The sequence below is a fragment of the Neltuma alba genome, unplaced genomic scaffold (genome assembly GCF_004799145.2).
Source record: "Neltuma alba isolate B1F8T4 unplaced genomic scaffold, ASM479914v2 tig00000477_pilon, whole genome shotgun sequence".
In the NCBI taxonomy this organism is placed as follows: domain Eukaryota; kingdom Viridiplantae; phylum Streptophyta; class Magnoliopsida; order Fabales; family Fabaceae; genus Neltuma; species Neltuma alba.
Window position 1 is genome coordinate 1 of NW_021632068.1, and position 16,088 is coordinate 16,088.

At 34.9% G+C, this 16,088-nt stretch overlaps 1 long non-coding RNA gene across 1 annotated transcript; it reads left to right on the plus strand.

The window, feature by feature from the left end:
* The first annotated feature begins 6,384 nt into the window (after positions 1 to 6,384).
* LOC114739686 (uncharacterized) lies at positions 6,385 to 7,380 on the plus strand. Its single transcript, XR_003739626.1, has 2 exons — positions 6,385 to 6,577; positions 7,019 to 7,380. It is a non-coding gene; the product is annotated as an uncharacterized LOC114739686 (long non-coding RNA).
* The last annotated feature ends 8,708 nt before the right edge of the window (positions 7,381 to 16,088 follow it).

A 16,088-nucleotide genomic window follows, 5' to 3' on the forward strand; every position in this document is an offset into this window, starting at 1 on the left:
TTATAATATTATATATATTGGATCACGATAAACCGATTATGCAGTTTAGGGTGAATTTGTCTAGATTTTACAAACTGCGGTATGCTCTAAATTGAACAGGTGTGGAAGGAATATCTAATAACTTTACCATGCGCCACACCTCATAGATTCATAGGTTGAATTTGTCTAAACATTATCGTACTTGTTCTTTTGATATTTAACCATTATATTCCATCCTGTCACTGTTTAATCGACTTTTTTTTTTTTTAACTCATTAAACTTTTCTGGAATCGAATTTTTTTCCCAAATCATTAAATAGGGTTGTGAAGAGAGGAAAAAAATATAAGAAACCACATTTAAGCATCAATTTATAGGTGAAATTGACAAATAATTGTGGATCTATAAATTTTTGTAGAAGCAACGGTATGAAAACTATTTAAAAAATAAAATAAAATGTAAGAAAATGAATTAAAAAATAAATAAATGTATGCATGGAACATGATAATAGCAACATGGTTAATTTCTTTTTCAATAATGAAGTTGATAACTAATGAGAAATATATAGCTAAAAATAATAAATAAGAGTAATTGTAGTGAAATATCACCACATTTTAACAAGGAAGAAATTCTTCTTTTGGTTGGAAGGACTAACAAAATGCTTCATTGTTTCGTTAAAAATATTGTAGTTTATATTTGGGTTAATATAATTTTTGGTCATTCAAATTTGCTCTCATTTTAATTTGACCCCTCAAATTTCAAATCATAGATTTTGATTCTTGAAGTTTCATTTTGTTTAAAATATTGGTCCTTATAATCCAATAAAAAATTTAGACCATTTTGCCCCTTAAGGAACCAAAACTTATGATTTAAAAATTGAAGCACCAAAACCAAAATAGGGCAAACTTGATTACTTGAGGGACCAAAGATATACTATTCGGTCCTTATATAGAATTTAATTATTAAATTAATTTTGATCTAAATATAAAGTCTATTATCATATTTATCAATTTTTCTAAATTACCCTATGGATTACTTCTCAACTATAATCAAATAAGTGAGAGAAGAAGGATATTAAGAAAGATGATTATGTTGTTTTAAGAAAAACATGTTATATTTGTTATAATTAACTAATTTACTTAAATTTTTTAATTTAATCAAATTAATTAAAAAGATCTTATATTAAGGATCGGAGAGTATTAACCTTTTATATTTTAAAACATATTTTAAAATAAATCTTATAAAAAAGTAATAAAGAGAATATTGTTTTAAAATGGAGGAAGCAAGTACACAATGAAAGCGACTTGGTCCAGAGTCTTTATCCATGGGATTTAGAGCCTATTCATTGGCCCAAGGGTTTTGCCACGTGTCCCTTTTCTGTATGGGCCATTATTTTATTTTGGGCCTAAAATTGCAAGACACTAGCCCACAACTTTGCTAGCAAAGGCCCAAGTCGGGCCCATTCTGTAGGGTGTATATTTTCAAAGCTTTCAGCTAATATTAGTTGGTTCAGTTGATAAAAAGTCAGCTTATAATTTACAAAGTCATGAATTCAAATCCCGCTACCAATGTGAGTATCTTGTTGGTGAGCAATCTGTAACTACTTCTGTAAGTGCTTTCTAAGCTTGAAAGTATGCTCTGACCTCGGTGAGCTTTAGAACTCAGCTCACATAAAATTTTTGTATAAAACAAAAGCTTCCTAGCCCAAGACCAAACACTTATTCCAAAGAGTTGTTTTCCATTTGCTTAAGGTCACATATGGTGTTGTTTTTAAATGCAACAAAGCCTCTTGAAATATTAAAATATTAGTCAAACTCTTGACAAGATCAATATTTATAATGGTCAAAATCGAGCTCATCAAATGTAATGCACTCTTCTAGTAAGTACTGGAGAGCATGTCAGCCCGTCACAGGTTGGAGCTCATGTGGGTCTGGCTGAAAAGACCCACCTCCTGATGGGCAAACATTCAGCCAACCCCATCATTTGAAAAAAAAAGAAATTTAAATTTTTTTATATACATACTTTTAAAATTTTCAAATTAAATTACACAATTTATAGATTAAATTCTACTTAGTTTTATATTTCATATAATTATGTAATTAAATTAATCTCAAAACTTACAAATATAAACATATAATCTATTTTTAATAGTTCTTTTATTAATATAAAAATGATAAAAAATAAAGAAAATGAAAAATCAAACTTAGAGTCGAAACCTCTAACAAAATATAAAGTTATATTTAAACTGAGTGAAAATGGTAAATTCTTTTCTTATTAAGTTATTAAAATTAAAAATGAAAACTGGAATTAAAAAAGTCGGTTAGCCCACGTGTTGGGGTACTCATCCATGATTACCTTGATGAGCAGCCAAACTGTGTCCCACAATTATAAATAATAGCTCCCAGAGAGATGGGACTTAAATGCTTTAAAACGACTCAAAAGACGAACTTGATTGTTATTATTATTATATTGTTGACTTCACCATTTCATGATCAGCTTGATCGTTTTGACCACTGCTTTCACCTTTATCACACCAATCAAACATCGATCCTGCCATAAAACAGAATAAGAATAATCCTAATACAAAGACCTCCAACTTGAGCAATGAAAGGAAGACGAGTTCCAAATAAAACGAAAAGAACAAAGATAAATCCCAGCAGAAACAAAAAATGCCGCAGGAATGGTCAAAATAGCCACATAAACAAAAATCTTTTTTTTTTTTACCAGCAACATAAACAAAAATCTTAGCTGCGAAAAGACAATCACATGGTACAGGAGAATCACTAAGCCCAAAGTTGAACTATACATAGCAACAGTAAACGACATGAATATCTTGAATAATAATGGTCCATTGGCTAAAACTCCCCCCCGGGGGGTCTTTCGAGTTTCTATCAACTTATTTGCCTTAATTAAGAGGCACACCAGCACTATAAGATCACATCAGCTGAAAACTGCATGGCTAAAAAAGCTTGAAATAAGAAAAAACATGGAGTAGAGTCCAGAGACAATTTTCTTGAGGCTAAATGCAATGGAATTAGGGTTTCTCAGTAAGTATTGACCTTTATTATTGAGCCAAAGTCCAGCTTCAAACCATTCTAGTTCAGACAATTTACTCACTACCTCAACATGACAGCTGTGGACCCCACACGGGTTGTGGTTAGTTAGGAGTATGATCTATTTTATAAGTTTCAATTTGATGTTGTCTTAATATTTAATACATTTTTTTATTTTGTCTTTAATTATTTATTCTCTCTCCTTTGTCATACCCTCTCCTATCATATTTCCCAGTACATTTTTTTTCATCATTTTCTCATTTATTATAAAAGTATATTTAGAAACAAAATATATTTCTAACTTACTTATTAATTTTAACTAATATATGAATTAGTTATTAATTGCGGCCTTAGAAAATCGTTGCCAAGGCCCAAGTTGGGTGTGACTTCCGAGATGACATTAGCAGTAGGGGTGATTATGGGTAGGGTTGGGTAGGTCATGCTCCCTGTCCGATGTCCAGTCCAAAAGATTTGCAGCCCGTTGCCCAACCTTGTCCATGGAAGCCCTAATCATTTCAGGCTGGGCAGGGCGAGCTTCGAAGCCCGAATAGTGATGTCTTGGTAAAAAAGTTTTCATCAATTTTTTTTTCATCTTCTCCTTCTTGTCTTCGGTCTCTACCTCTCTTACTCTATATTTTGTTTCCATCAATATAATTATATAGCTATCAACACCTAGAATTATTTTTTTTAAAAAAGCAAACAAACAAAAGAGAATACACCTGAGATGATATTGGAGAGAGACAGAGTGAGAACCTAAAACGAGAGACAAAGAGTGAGAGTGAAGTGAGGAGGAAGAGATTGAGAGACGGTGAGAGACAAAGAGTGAGAGACTGAGTGTCGCTGCGTCACTGGAGTGAGCAACTGAGAGGGCTCTTAGTTTGAGCCGCTGGGGCTTGCGAGTAGAATGATAGAAGGGGGAAGAAGGGGAGCGCGGCAGGAGCAGGGGTTTAGGGGAGAAGAATAATGTATATATTATTATACATATATATATATTTTATATTAATATTATATATTTCTGTAAAAAAAATTATAAATATATATAACGGGTAGGGCCAAACGGGCAGGGCATACCCTGCCCCAGCCTAGCCCTATCCGTCATATGCTCAACCCAAAATGCTTTTTTTTTTTTTGGGCTGGGCTGGGTGATTTTTTCCCGGGCTTGGGTGGATATACCGGGCTTGATGAATACCCCTAATTAGCAGCGGCCACCAATGTGGTGCCGACATTTTAAAAACAAATGTTTGTGCATAACTAGTGACCTTAGATCTAATACTACTTGTGATGCTTTTTATGAGATCTAATGAGCCAAAGTGTGTGATTTATAAAATCTACTAACATTAATTAAAAGTAATAAATACGTAACAAATATATTTTTTAATACTACTTCTGGTGCTTAATATAAACCTCATTTGACTCTTATGTTGGTCGTAAATATAAGACCCCAATCCATTTTGTCTCTCATATTTACTCAATTTTTTCTAAGATAGTCCTTCTAATAATTATAGCTTTAGCCAACATACTTGATTAGTAAGGATATTTTAGGAAAGACAACACCTATTTATTACAAATAACTAACTTAACTTCTTTTCTTAATTTTCTCAAATTAGTCAACTAGCTCTTATAATTAGAACGGAGGTAGCATAACCTTATTTATAACAGGGTAAGTGAAAGAGAAAAATTATTTTTAATATATTATCTTAGAGTTACTTTCTGATTATTTACATATCGGCTTCTTGTAAAGAGTCCCATTATTCTTAATATATGCTTAATATCATTTAAGAGACAATTGTGGTCATAGTTTTTAATTTCATAATAACAATAATGTGCTTAAAATCCCGGGTAACTTGGTACGCAATTGATGGTTATCCAAATACTTACAATGCTTACAATGAACATCTTTGGGTTAATGTCTAATTTTTGTCTCAAAATTTTTTGCCTAGGAGCTATGAATATATCAAAAGTCTTTTTTTGGATTAATATCACCCCAAAAGTATTAAAAAGGGACCAATGTTGTCCTTAGTCGTTAAAAATATTAACATTTAATGTTAGATTTTTAACTATCAATATTCACTACAAAAAAATAGCTAATTACCGATAGAATTAATGACGGAATAATTTCTGTCACTAATTTTTGACAGATTACCCACAAAAATTCCGTCGCTAAACTTAGCCGTGGAATTAGTGATGGAATTTTTTCCGTCAGAAAATTCCGTCGCTAATTCCATGGTTAAAATTTTATAATTAAAATTAGCCATGAAATTTTTCTGTTGAAAAATTCTGTGACTAAAATTTTATAATTAAAATTAGCCACAGAATTTCTTCCGTCAAAATTTTTGTCGCTAATTCCGTGGCTAAAATTTTATAATTAAGATTTGCGACGGAATACTTTTCCATGGCTAATTTAGCCACAGAAAATTATTCCATTGCTAATTTTTGTGGCTAATTCCGTGGCTAAAATATAATATTTAATATAATATAATAAATATAATAAATATAGAATTAAATTATATATCTTATGAATGTTAAATAAAAGAATCAAATTTAAAAAATATATTTATGAAAAAATTATTTACTATTTAACAGTCAAAATTAGTGTCATTGGAAATTAATATTATATTTAGAATAATTTTTTTAAAAAATAAAGCATTATAAAATAAATAGTAAAACAAATATCTAAAAATTATTCTGTTACAAAAATAGTTATGATTAAAATTATCATATAGTTTATTTTTAGTTTCTAATAATATATATATGTATATATAATTATTTGTGTAAGAAAATATTATATATATAATTTTGCATAATAAGTTAGTAAGTTCATTACAGCTCAACTGGTGAAGTCATACGTGTGCACAAACAAGGTCTTTGGTTCGAGCCGTGGAGAAGTCACTTTGAGGAGGAATTATATGGTGGCAACATGTGGCAACACAAGGTGGCATGTGACATAGCGACACGTGGCGGTAGAGGTAAGGTGGGAGGAACACGTAGCGGCGAATGTAAGGTGGCAGCAACACGTAGCAGCGATATGTGGTGGTGAAGGTGAGGTGGCATTTTAATTTTTTTAAAAAAATAAAAAAAAATATTAGCGACGGAATTAAAATTCCGTCGATAATTACCAACTGAATTGCAATTCCATTGCTAATTCCGTTGGTAATCCAATTAGTGAAGAAAAAATTAGCGACAGAACCTTATTCCAATTTTTATTTCGCAAATTTTTCTTAATATTGCTCAGAATTTTTGTTTTTAGAATTATTGATGATTAATGAATAAAGGATGTATGATAACAATAGCCAAACTGCTGATCGTTTACTTAGGTTTGCGTAGCTTTCATTCTAGTTAATCGATATGAAGCGGCTATACTTATGATGCATCATTGATGCCTGTGCAGTCCTCCTGCTATAGAAAGATTATCAAGTGGCGTGTTTCAGGAAGTTATCATAACAAATACAATCCCAGTGGCTGAGAAGAACTATTTCCCTCAATTAACAGTCTTGTCAGTAGCAAACCTTCTGGGGGAAACTATATGGCGTGTTCATGATAACTGCTCAGTAAGCATCCTGAATTGATGGAGTTTTTTATATGATTTTTTTTTATTGCTTTCATTAATTGAAAACATCTCTACGTGTGCTTGCGTGCATGCCCATGGTATGTTTATGAGTGCATGTCTATATGTCTCTGCACGCGTGCTTCGCAATACCCGGGCATTGATCTGTGCACATGCATCTGTGTTCTTTTGGGTCGATGAGGCTAGTGTGCTTGAGTTGATGTGCGCACATGAAGCTAGGGTTGTTGAAATTATCTGTGCGCACATGAAGCTAGTGTGCTCGAGTTGATGTTTCAACTTCCGTTTGACGTTTAATTGTTAGCATTATTAGTTAAATCATGATTAATCTAGACCAATTTTAGTTCCATTGGTTTGTTGGATAGGGTTATCATAGGTAGATTTATTTCGCAACTTCCTGTTTCCCGATAATTTCTTACTTTATCAGGGTGGAATTGAACCTTATTCCAATTTGGGCGTTGATTGATGCTCGTTCTAGCTTATGACGTTGCGGTAACTACCGAAGACTGTAGATGGAATTTATGGAAAAAGCTGTTCTTAGTCTGTAGAGCTGTTCCGTGGGTATAAGCGGTCCTGTAGATGCGGGAAAAAAAAATTTTAGTCTAAAATTCATAATGGGAAGTCGTACGTGATTCCCTTGTTTTTGGTGAATTTTAACACTGAACAGTATATGATACTTGGTCATATTGTTCTGTTATATTTCCATATTCTTTCGTATTTTGTTGAATCATTGTCAATTAAGCAAGGATTAATACAATTGCTGGTCCCTCAAATTTGTTCTTATTTTGATTTTGATAAAATTGGTCTCTTAAATTATTTTTTGTTTAAAACATCAATCTTTTTAATTTAATAAAAATCTAGATCATTTTGTTCTTTAAAAGAGCAAAATCCATAGTTTGCTTGAAAGACAAAATTTTATTGATCCTTAGACAAATTTTTATGTCCTATTTCCTTGTACCGTTACTCAATGTGAATTGAAAGTAAATATTCAGTATTGTTGCTGTAAACATTATTGAATGTTGAGAAATGGCATGAATGAAATGGAGAAACTATGTCTATTAACCACGAAAGACCTTAAACGCTCTCCCCCGGGGGGGGGGGGGATGAGCAAGCCGCAAGCTATAGGGTGACAAGGTGAGGAAGAACTTTGAGAGGTTACCGTAGGCCCCTCTTCTCCGAGACCCTAAAAGCTTAGGATAAATTATTATTGATCCTTAGTTAATATTACTTCCAATCTTTGATATAAGAATTAATTGACTAATTTGAGTAAATTAAAAAAATTTGTTAAGTTAGTTATTTGTGACAAATATAAGTTGAATTTCTTAGAATATCTTTGTTAATCATGTGTATTAGTTAGAACTATCATTTAATAAAATTTTTAACTTGTGTAATTATTATAAAGACTATTTTGCAAAAGAAATAAATAAAAGTAAGAGACAAAGTGAATTGGGATTTCATATTTATGATCAAATTAAAAGTCAAACTAGTTTTTATATTAAGAACCGGTGTAATACTTACTATAACTATATCATAATGGTTAATTAATTAGCTGTTGAACTACTAAGCCAAGTTTGATCCTAAGACAAAAGAATATTTTTCTTAAACTCTTTATTAAAACTTCTCCTAAGCACGGGTTGATCCGGTATCAAGAACAAGATTTTCTAAAAAAATTTAGACTTTTTGAAATAACTTATAGAACAATATGTTTAGTGGTTCAAATATCCAGTTATTTTTCTGACTTAAATATCGATGAGCTAATAATATTTGATGTCAGAGTAATAGCTGAAATTTATCTACCATCATACAGTCATCAAAAGTCATGGCACTTACCTGTTGGCAACATAGCCATCGCTTTCTCTTTACAGAGGTATATACAGCCTATAAATACTTTACATAATTACATATATAAAAAAGTATAGCCTCACATGGTTATCAAAATATAACTAGAAGTAAAACATACAAAATAAACTTGATAACTAACAAATTTACTTCTCTAGCTTCCCAACTTTCTTCATTCTTAGCAAACACCATGCTCTTGCCCTTTGAGTCATTAGCCTTTGCTATGTCTTGGATGAAAGGGGTGAGATTTTAGGAATTTCGATAGTGATAGCAGTCCATCATATAATTATACAAAGCTCATAAACTCAAACAAACAAGTCATATTAACATAATCCATGATGCTCAAACATCATAAGCTTTGCAACAAATATAAACAATGATGCTAATGCATCCTGCACGTTGCAATGCACATGGCTATGGCAATTAAATCTACATCACATACTCATAACCGAGTGTAACTCTACGAGCTCAACGCAAAGCAAATTTCACATGCTTATACCTGAGTACACTTCCACGAGCTCGACACAAAGTAATTTTCACATACTCATGCTTAAGTATAGCTCTACGAGCTACCAATTGTTCATCACAAAACATATCTACCCATATATTCATTAAAGAATTTAGGCACTATGGCACAACAAAACTATTGCATAAGTATATGAGAGGAAAAGAATCACTACTTGAAGTCTTTTTTTTCTTTTTCTTTTTTCCAATTTACCTTGTCTAAATTTTTTCTTTACTGGCTTTTTTGGCAGGCTCGGGCAAATATCAAATCTTATAATTTAGTTTTATGTATAAATGGGTTGATGCTTAGTTCATCAAACTTTTATTATCAAAATATAACTTTTCTTGACCCATTAATGAACTCTCTTCTTTTTATTTAATAGTTGGTCATCCTGGACTATGTTTCTGACTCAAACTATTCTCTTTGGAGGGTTTTCTCTCTTATTTTAACTCATACTGTCATTTTACATAGTAACTAGTTATCTTGGTCAAAAATATTATATATATATACACTATAAGAAAATGTAGAATTAGCAGCGGAACATTTCTAGCGGTTCAACAAAACCGCTAGAACTTCTAACATTTCTAGCGGTTTTTAGAAAAACCGCTGCAAATTACTGATGGTTTGACCATTGCCCGTACATTTCTAACGGTTACCACCTAACCGCTAGAAATTTAGAGCTAGAAAATTTCCCGGGTTTTGGCGGGAACTTGGCGCCAAATTTGTAGCGTTTATTTTCTAGCGGTTCAGGCCAATAAACCGCTAGACACTGAAAATTTCTAGCGGTTGATGCATGAACCGCTAGAAATATTTTTAATTCCCCGAGGAGTTTAGCAATTTCTAGCGGTTTCCGTATAAACCGCTAGAAATTTCTAGCGGTTCGGGTAAAAACCGCTAGAAATTTCTAGCGGTTTTTACTCGAACCGCTAGAAATATCTGCCAATTCCCGAGGCACTTGTGACCGTTGGGATTTTCTAGCGGTTCTGTCCAAAACCGCTAGAAATTTCTAGCGGTTTTGTGGAAAACCGCTAGAAAGTGTCGGTCTATATAAACCCCCCCTTTCACTTCTTTAATCGTTCTGGAAGCGAAGCTCTGCTGAATTTTCTCCACAGACATATTCGAGTTCTGATTCAGTTGCATATCCTTATTTTCAGGTAAAAATAGTAATTTATTTATAAATAATTTTTATTTTATGTTTTATTTTATTTAATTTATTATGTTGTAACTTATAAATAATTTTTCTTTTTATTTTATTTATAAATAATTACTATTTGTTGTTATTAGGATGAGTCGTCGGCACGGGAAAGACCCAGTTGATCCTGAGAGAGCTGGACCCAGTGAGGTTCATCATGATGCTGGTGAGCCATTCCCCAGCATTCATGACTACGATCTCAGCGAGGAGGATATCCTCAGTTTTATGGAGCAGGATGATGTTGAGCGGACTGAGGAGGCTCATTTTACTGGGGATGAGCAATCCCATGCTGATGCTGATGCTGCTGACGAGGAGGAGGAGGAGGAGCAGGACCAGGGGAATGAGTATCCCCAGGCTGCGCAGCGTCCTGCTCCGAGACGTCAGGCTGGTTATGAGGTGGAATTTGTCGATAAGTATTTATTTAACTTTTTAAAATTTTGATCAGTATTTAATTTATATAGAAATTGTATTAATTTATTGATATATAATTTATTTCTTAATTAAATTTTACAGACACTGAGGGGAACAGGTCCTATCGGAGGCTGACAGCCAGAGAGCTGTCTATGATGACGAGCGGACGAGTGGTTGTGCCGCTCAATGAGTTGGGCCAACCGACAAAGAAAGGTGGCCAGTTGTACAACAAGTACGTGCTCCTCCTTGGTCAGCAGTGGACGCTGTTCCCCATCTACGTGCAGGACTGGAAGAAGATCACCTCAGACAAGAAGCAGCAAGGTTGGGAAATGATGAAGGTAATATAAAATTGTTATTTATAATTTTTTTTAATTTAAATAAATGATTATATATTTTGTTTTCAAATAATTTAATTGTTTGATTATAATTTTTATTTATTTAATTTGTTTGTTATTTATAATATTTTTAAAAGTAGTTAAATGAATATATATTTTTTTATTTAAATTATTTAAAAGTAGTTAAATGAAAATAATTTGTTATTGATTTCATTATTTATTACTTATAATAATTTTAAATTTAGTTGAGTAAAAAATTTTTTCATTTAAATTACTTAATTGTTTAATTATTATTTGTTTTTGATTAATTTATATTTTATTTATAATATTTTTAAATTAGTTAAAAACTAATTTTGTTTTTGATTATTGAAATTGCTTAATTATTTGTTTATAATTTGTTATTTAGTTAATTTATTATTTTAATCATAGAGTAAATTTATTCTGGGGGAAGGAGTTGAGGGCTGACATGATCAAGAGGCTTGGGATGGCATGGAAGAACAGGAGGGCCGACCTGTGGAGGGAGAAGAAAGGTGACGGGACGAGGCCCCTCCAGGAGATACTGGCAGATGTACCTGGTGGAGTCCCGGACCAAGACTGGTCCAGTTACGTCTATTTTAGGATGACGGCTGACCAGATGGTATGATAATATTGTATTAATTATAATTTCTTTATTTTTTATCCGACTTGACTCATTTAATTTAATTTTTTTACATTTTGCTTCAGGCTCTTTCTAGGAGAAATGCTGGGAGCGTCAGGCATCAGACGATACGTCATAGGGCTGGATCCAGGAGCTTTGCGATCACTTATGACGAGATTGTGAGTACTTGAAATAAATTTATTAAATATGTATATGTATTTAATTTGTAACTAATTATTTCTTTGATTTCATTTACAGAGGGAAAAGATACGGCAGGAGCGGGGATACACGGCCACTTATGGCGAGATGTGGCCGATGGTGTATAGACCTCGAGACGGGCGTGCGTCGGATGAGGTTGAGGAGATAGCGGTAAGTAATAAATTAAATATTAATATAATATCACAGTGTAGATATCATTATATTATAATTAACTTCTTTATATTAATTTTGGTAGGCACGGATGACTCAGGTCGATTCCGAGTTGCGTGAGTCTCAGGGGTCTGCCTTGGATCCCACCGCCTCACTTTTAGCGGGTCGTGGCCGGCCGTAGCACCCTGGTCGAGTTAGCGGGCTTGGACTTGGACCTACACCGACTAGGTTGCCCCGCTCAAGTGGCGCTGGCCCTTCATATACTGCCGGGAGCTCTCATGCGAGTGCGAAGCGGCCGGGTTCCACATCCTCAGAGGAATTGCGAGAGGAGCTCAGACAAGAGTTCGAGGCCAGGATGGAGGCCAGGATCGTGGAGCGTGATCGTCAGCTGCAGGAGCGTGATCGTCAGCTCCAGACGCAGCTTGACCAGCTCTTGGCAGCTGCTACGGCTCTGCGTCATGTGGTGGTCAGTATAGCTCCAAACATCTCGATTCCTGAGATCCCCGACCTACACCTGCCACCAGTCCCGCCCCTACCCCCCATCCGCCAGTCCAGTCCCAGCAGGTTGAGCGCCTGCCCACCCCCGCCGGAGGATCCAGCAGAGGATGATCACGATGATGCTGCTTCTGCCCCTCACCCATGATTTATCTTGCTTTCATTGTATGGGATTTTATTAGAATTTTGATTTTATGGTTTTATATACTATTTAGATATTTATTTAAATTTTATATTTATTTGTTTACTTTATTTATTTATTTCTATAATTTTATTTATGTCAAGTATTAATTAATATTGAAATATTTATTTATTTATTACAACATCAACATTACAATTTATTAAACACGTTAAACATGTTAATTAATCAAAATAATTCTATAATCATTTATTAATTTAATAAATATTTATTTTTGTAATGTTATTAATTTATTGCGCAGTATTTCTATTTAATATTTAAAAATAATATCATTTGTAGCGGTTCTAAAACCGTTAGAAAATTCAACTGAATTTTATTACATCGTGAAACTTTCTAGCGGTTTTATAAACCGCTAGAAATTAGTAATTTTCTAGCGGTTTATGAAAAACCGCTAGAAAATTACCTCTTTTCTAGCGGTTGATAAAAACCGCTAGAAAATTACCTAATTTTACGTAATTTTCTAGCGGTTTTATAACCGCTAGAAATTTCAAAACCGTTGGAGACAAAATTCCCGTTAAACCGCTAGAAATTTCTATCGGTTTGTAACCGATATTTTGAATTTCTAGCGGTTAATAACCGCTGGAAAATGAAACTTTCCGTTAAAACCGCTACAAATTTGTAGCGGTTTTGTAACCGCTACAAAAAAATGACCGTTCCACCAGCCTCCTTATAAGCTGAAGCACTCCAACTGAATTCCATTTTAACTTCTCTTTGAGCTTCCTGTGTCATATTTTCACGAAATTTGAGCATTATTAGTGATGGATAGGTCATGGATCAACTTGCACCGGTCGACTCCGCAATACTTGGCTGGTCTAAACTATTTCTTGGATTTTGCTTTCGCCAATGCTGCCGTAAATGGTAAGATTCAGTGTCCCTGTCCTAAATGTAATTTCAAAAAGTGGCATCCCAAAGATATTGTTAGGGAACATTTAATCTTTAAGCCTTTTCCGCGAGAGTACGTATTTTGGCAACTACATGGGGAACGGCTAGATATGGGTGCTGAGTCAGTTCCAGTAGTTTCACGGATGGGAGTTCGAGTGGATGAAGCCGATGCCGTGAATGATGCTGTGCGTGATGCTTTTGGTGTTCACGAAAGCCCGAATCCCAACGAAGATGAAGTAGAGGGACCTCAACCGGAGTTTCTAAGAAACGAAACTGCTCGGGAATTTTTTGACCTCATGACCGAAGCTGACAAGCCTCTTTATTCTGGGTGCACAAAGTATTCGAAGTTGTCATTCTTGGTGAGGCTGTATCACATCAAATGCTTGTGCGGTATGACTGACAAGGCGATGTCCATGTTGCTGGAATTACTGGGAGATGCTTTCCCCCAAGCTGAATTCCCTCCATCTTTTTACGAAGCAAAAAAGATTATTAACAAGCTTGGCTTGAACTATAAGAAGATAGATGCATGCCCAAACGACTGTATGCTATACTGGGGAGATGATGCCAACAAAGAGATTTGTACGAGATGCAAGACGTCACGCTATAAGTCGGTACGGAAGGGCAAGAAGCAAAAGAAGAAACCGGCCAAAATTCTCAGGTACAAATTATTACAGCGTGTTACTTGTTCCGTCTCTAAATATTCGATATTTGAAATTCTTAAAACAATTGATTATGTCATCAATTTTTTTAAATTGAGTCAATATTTAGTATTTAAATATTCGGTATTTTAAATTTTTAATATATTATTTTCTTAGATACTTTCCTTTGAAACCACGGTTGCAAAGAATGTATATGTCATCAAAAATGGCTCAGCATATGAGGTGGCACGCGACTGAGGAAAATCTAGATGGTAGGTTAAGGCACCCACGAGACTCGGAGGCGTGGAAAGCATTTGATGCGAAATTTCCAGACTTTGCCAATGATCCTAGAAATGTACGTCTTGCATTGGCAACCGATGGTTTCAATCCCTTCGGAAACATGAGCACAAGTTACAGTATCTGGCCGGTGGTGTTAATTCCATACAATCTACCACCTTGGATGTGCATGAAGCAGAGCTCCTTTTTGCTTTCCATGATCATTCCTGGCAAGAAAGCACCAGGAAATGATATTGACGTATACCTGCAACCGTTGATACACGAATTGATCGACCTATGGACGAATGGTGTTGAGGCATATGACTCACATGACAAGCAACTATTCAATCTCCGTGCAGCCTTGATGTGGACAATAAGTGATTTTCCCGGTTTGGGAACTTTGTCTGGCTGGAATGTGCATACTGGGTTGGCCTGTCCTGAGTGCAATTTTGATTCTGTGCCATGTCGCCTTCCACACAGTCGCAAGTGGTGCTTCATAGGACATCGACGGCTCCTTGATTCCAAGCACAGACTTAGATTGCAACGGATTCGCTTCGATGGGAAACAGGAGAAGAGAGATCCTCCTGTTACTTTGTCTGGTATGGATATTTTGCGGCAGTTAGAAGATGTTCATGTCGAGTTTGGTAAGAGTGTGGATCCCGAACGATTGGGACGACGATCTCGTGGGACATCTGATACGCAACCTATGCAATGGCGGAAGAGAAGCATATTTTTCACTCTTCCTTATTGGGAATCTAATTTGCTACGACACAGTTTGGATGTTATGCACATTGAAAAAAATGTGTGCGATAATGTGCTATATACGTTGCTCAATGAAGCTGGAAAGTCCAAAGACCATCTCGCAGCTAGAAAAGATTTACGGGCCTGGGGAATTCGTGAAGAGGCTTGGCCTGATGAAAACGACAAGTTTCAGCCAGCTAAATTCACCTTGACAAAGCATAACAAGGATATCTTCCTCTCGACGTTGAAGAACATAAAAGTACCAGATGGATATTCTAGCAACATCTCAAGGTGTATCGATCTGCAGGCTCGAAAGGTTACTGGGTTGAAAAGTCATGACTCTCATGTTCTTATGCAACAGTTACTTCCATTGGCCTTGAAAAACACACTTCCTTCTGATGTATCGGTGGTTTTGGTAGAATTATGTTCATTTTTCAAGAAGTTGTGTGCGAAGGTCTTGGTAGCGGAAGAGCTTGATCAGCTGCAAAATAAAATTATTCTTACACTTTGTCACTTGGAGATGATATTTCCTCCATCATTCTTTACTGTTATGGTTCACTTGACTGTCCACCTTGTTCGAGAAGCAAAGGTTGCTGGCCCAGTTCACTATCGATGGATGTACCCTATAGAGAGGTACTAGATTATCTTTTATTCCCGCCTCTTTAAATTTCACATTGTTCTTTCATTTACTCGTAATTATTAATGCAATTTTAACTTACAGGTACTTGGGAAAATTAAAATCATATGTTAGGAATAAGGCATGGCCTGAGGGGTCAATAGCAGAAGGTTATTCCGGAGATGAGGTCCTAACTTTCTGTTCGAGGTACTTTGATGACATGGAGACATCTTTTAACCGCCCGCGTCGCGTAGATGATTCTCCTCCTGGTCCTTCCACGTCAACTTTATTTCCTCCTGTTGGGAAACCAGTTGGAGGATATGAATTCTTCAGACTCACTCCTACAGAGAAACTCCAGGCAC